Here is a 5,315-nt window from a genome sequence, read left to right as displayed (position 1 = left end):
GACTGACTATAATGGACTATAACTGCTGGCGTTAGGACAACCAGGAAATGCCTCTATGTCTCCACTTGTGGGCCTAAAAAATGAAATAATCTACCTGAGAAACTCAAGTGAGGTCCAGATATCAACCGGTTCAAATATTTACACAAACACATGGTATTCTCCAGATATAAATTAGATGAAAGTGGTTGAGTTGTGTTGTAGGAAAGTGTTATACTTGAACCTTTTCTACTGAAATACTATGCAGGCAATAACCAGCTTGTATTGGGAGCTGTTTGGGAAATATTTGTTTTCTTTTAATTGCAATTATGAGCTGCTGTTGTTCAGATTTTGTTTAGAAATTAATGCTTACGAACAGGCACATATGCCTGGTTTGATTTTACTTCATGGATGGGTGTAGGCATTGATAAGCTTTGCTTCTGCCTACGCCTTTAGGCACTGTGTACATTGTTTATTGTTTTTCTCACTGTCTTTGACTACCTTGTTTGAGTTTTGTTGTTGTATATGAGTGAATTTTGTTGCATGGGTGTCTAATAAATTCAATTCAAATTCAAAAAAACAACAACAACAAAAAAATCAGTTGTAGACACTCATTTGCTTCACACTCCAAGATACATGGATAAGAGCTTGTACCAATGGGCCTCAGGGCCTGTATCCAGCTCATTACTTTTTTTGTTTCAAAGATGGGTAAATGAAACAAGAAGTCACATAACTATAACACTATGTAAACAATTTTTGTTCCTGGCTTCTAAGTGTTATATTTCAACTGCTTATGTCTAAAGTCTATGGAAAAATGACTACATTCAGCACAAACGTTGATTTTATTCTTTTAACATTCTAGAAAGTTCTAAAAGTTTCTTGAAATTTCTAGATAATTCTGGAAACTTCTAGAAAATTCTGGACAGTTCTAGCAGTTAAAGAATATTCTAGAAGACTACTCAGTAGTAGTGAAGGCGAATCGAGAATATTCTTGAAAACAGACAAATTTCAAAATATCATTGTCCTGATCACAGAAGCAAAGTTTCTGTGGAATAACAGCTATTTTCTATTCATTTAAGGCATAACAGGTTAGGAAAACACACTGTGTACCCAGGAACAAAACAAAAATAAAAATTTGTTACATAGTGTTATTGACTCTTTCCTGGGTGATTTTCAGTGAGTAGCCCCAAATGTATTAATTTAAATTGGTAACATGATATAAAATGATCCAATCAGATTTTATGCTTAATGGATGTGCGTGTATTTTGAAAAAAAAAAAAGGCTTATTAGCCCCGCTTCTCGCCCAAAGTTACAGTGTGGGGTAAATCTGTCCCAAGATGCCTTGCTTCTGGTCCTCAGAACCACCAGAAAAAGATCAAGAAAGAAAGAAAGGGGAAAAAAACTGTTTTGTAAATATATAAATGATTCAACAGGTTTTCAAACGTTTCATTGTGTGGTGCTTTCAAGTCCCATATGATTGTCTGTTCAGTGGCGGAAAGAAGCAGTTTACTTGCATGTTGTGCCCTTATCTTGTTAGCTGTGCTCCTTTACACATGTGCCTTGAATGAATGAATGAAAACTGTTTATTTCGAACATTTGATACAACAACAATTACAAGATAGATCAGTAAAGACAACAACAAAAAAGTTCCTACTGTGTACCCAACATGTCTGAAAAGGGGTAGGGTGAAGCATCAGCTTATTTATCCCTACCCCTTCTTCCCCACAACCAGTAATACCCTTTGCCACATATACACATAGATTCCTACACACCTAAACCGATATCAATATATATATATATATATATATATATATATATATATATATATATATATATATACATACACACATCAACATATATACACATATACATATATACATATACACACACAAACATAAATATACACCTACACATACCTACTTACATACAAAATACTATATATTTACAAGCCGAAGCAAAAAACAAAAACACCCTAACCCTCATTACCCTTCCTCCTCCCTATACCTAGAAAAAAACATATTTTTGTACCGCTGTTTGAACTGGTTCATGCTTGGACATTGCTTGAGCCCCACTCCCAATCTGTTCCACATCCTCTCCCCACAGACAGAAATACAGAAACCTTTTAATGTTGTTCGTGCCCACTGATGCTTTAAATTAAATTTCCCCCTCAGACTGTAATCCCCTGATCTGTTAAAAAACATTTTTAATATTTGCTGGAAGTAAATTGTTTATTGCTTTATACACAATTTGTACTGTTTGAAAATGAACCAAGTCTGTGAATTTTAAGAATTTGGATTGTAAAAATAGTGGATTTGTATGATCTCTATAGCCAGTATTATGAATAATTCTTATAGCTCTTTTCTGCATTACTGATAGTGATTGTGTTGTACCTTTATAAGTATTACCCCATACCTCTGCACAGTACTGTAAATATGGTAAAACCAGTGAGCAGTAAAGAATGCGGAGTGAGTTGTGGTCCAGAATATGTTTCGCTTTGTTTAGAACTGAAATGCTTCTTGACAGTTTACTTTTGCTTCTTGACAGTTTACTTTGTATATGTTTTATATGAGTCTTCCAGTTTATCTTATCATCTATTATCACCCCCAGAAACTTATTTTCATGTACCCTTTCAATATCTACCCCCTCGACTTGTAACTGAACCTGTATGTCTGTATTACAATAGCCAAATAACATGTATTTTGGTTTACTTAAGTTTAATGATAATTTGTTTCTGTCAAACCATATTTTAAATTTTCCCATTTCTATACTGATCCTCCTCAGTAACTCCTGCAAATCCCCCCCTGAACAAAAAATGCTTGTGTCATCTGCAAATAATACTAATTTTAATATTTTGGAAACATTGACAATATCATTTATATAAATTAGAAACAGTTTTGGACCCAATACTGACCCCTGTGGGACGCCACAAGCATTGTCCAAGCATGATGATGTATATTCCCCCAACTTCACAAACTGTTTTCTGTTACTTAAGTAGCTTCTCACCCAGTGCAACACCAACCCCCTAATCCCATACTGTTCAAGTTTACTGATTAATATGTCATGATTGATTGTATCAAAAGCCTTTTTAAGGTCTATAAATATTCCAACTGAATGTAATTTGTGGTCTATGGCGTTTGTAATCTCCTCAACTGATTCTATTAATGCAAGTGATGTTGAACTATGTGCTCTGAATCCATATTGACTATCAGTAAGTAATTTATGTTTATTTATGAATTTGTCTAATCTATTATTGAATAACTTTTCTAATAATTTGGAAAATTGTGGAAGCAAAGAAACAGGTCTGTAATTTGTGAAGTGGTGTCTATCCCCAGTCTTATACAGCGGCACAACCTTAGCTATTTTCATTTGATTGGGAAATTTACCGGTTTGAAATGATAAGTTACAGATGTATGTTAATGGTTCTACAATCCATTCAATGACCTGTTTTACCACCACCATATCAATTTCATTTAAATCGGTAGATGTTTTATATTTACAGTTATTCACAATGTCTATAATTTCTTTTCCATCCACTGCTGTGAGGAACATTGAACAGGGATTTCTTTCTATGAGATTATTATCCCAATCCTCAGGTTGGGAATCTGGAATTTTTTCTGCCAAGGTTGGTCCAATATTTACAAAAAAATTATTAAAACCGTTGACTACCTCATCCTTATTTTCCTTCTTGACATTATTATCAATGAAATACTGAGGGTAACTCTGTTTTTTATTACCATTTTTGATAATGCTATTTAATATATCCCATATTCCTTTAATATTGTTTTTGTTATTATATAATATGTTACTATAATATTCCTTCCTACATACCCGTATAATATTAGTTAATCTATTTTTGTATTTCTTATATCTATTTTCTGCCTCTTTAGTCTTTAGTTTTATGAATTCTCTATACAGTGTATTTTTCTTATTACATGCATTTCGTAACCCTTTCATCATCCATGGTCGAGCTTGGATTTTTTGTTTTCTGTAGTCTTGTTTAATTGGACAATTTTTATCATATAATGATGTAAATATTTGTAAAAAAGTTTCATATGCACTATCAACATCACTTTCACTGTATACCTTTTCCCAGTTTTGCTCCTGTAAATCCTCCTTTAGTGTGTTCATGTTTTCCTCTGTCCGCACTCGCCTGTATTTTATTTTCTCCTCTGGCTGATTCCGCCGATGGTTTCTATTATAAACGATGAAAACTGGTAGATGATCACTAATGTCATTGATTAATAATCCACTCACAGTGTTATTCTCAATATCATTGCTGAATATATTATCAATTAAAGTAGCACTATGGGATGTAATTCTGCTTGGCCTGGTGATTTTTGGATATAAACTCATACTGTACATTATACTGATAAATTCATCTGTTATTTTATGCTTATTTGGATTGAGCAGATCAATATTTAAGTCACCACAAATGAACACAGTTTTTTGATTAGTTTTTGAGAACATTTTTCCCATACAGTCAGTGAATGTTTCAATACAAGATCCTGGTGCTCTATATATACAGCTGACTAATACATTTTTGCTTTTTTCTTCACATATTTCAATAGTTATACATTCTAATAAGTTATCAATCACAGTTGTCATATTGTCTACTATTTTATAATCCATGTTCTTATCCACATACACAGCCACTCCTCCTCCACTCTTATTCTTTCTGTTTACACAATTAAATTCATATCCATCCAGTTCAAAATCCATTCCTTTATCTTCATTGATCCATGTTTCTGATATAGCAATTATGTTAAATATTTTTTTAAACTGACTTAAATATTCTTTAATGTTGTTAAAGTTTGCATATAGACTTCTGCTGTTGAAATGGATTATTGATAATTTGTTATCCGTTCTAATGATCCGATTAAACTGTTCATCTGTATAATAGCAACAACTGTCATTGATATTTGAGAAGAAATTATTGTCCGGGTCTATATCGTGCTCCAAGTCCAGTACATTGTGGTCTGTGTATTTAAATGTTCTCAGTTCTACTTTTCCATGATCAGCAATCCTTTGAGTTATATCCTTCTTGTCTCCAGATGTAGATGAATAGGTAGTAGATGAATAGGTTCCTCTGGTCTGTGTCATGGTGTTGTGATGTGTTTGTGTCCTCATACCTTATTGGTCATATTTGTCCAGTTCCTCGATGTTCCTGATTACCATAACCTTCGCTTGTTCTGGTGTTCCATTCAATTTGATAAATGTTTTGCAGTTGGATGTCCATGTCTGTTGAATTTTTCCCTGCTTTTTTAAGAAACGAGCTTTCCTGGCGATGTCTGCGTTTCTTTTGGTCAGATGTTCATTGATGAATACGTTTGTTCCTTTGA

Source organism: Thalassophryne amazonica, chromosome 10, assembly GCF_902500255.1.
Source record: "Thalassophryne amazonica chromosome 10, fThaAma1.1, whole genome shotgun sequence".
Lineage (NCBI taxonomy): Eukaryota > Metazoa > Chordata > Actinopteri > Batrachoidiformes > Batrachoididae > Thalassophryne > Thalassophryne amazonica.
The sequence above is the reverse complement of the archived record's forward strand: the minus strand, read 5'-3'. Positions refer to the sequence as shown.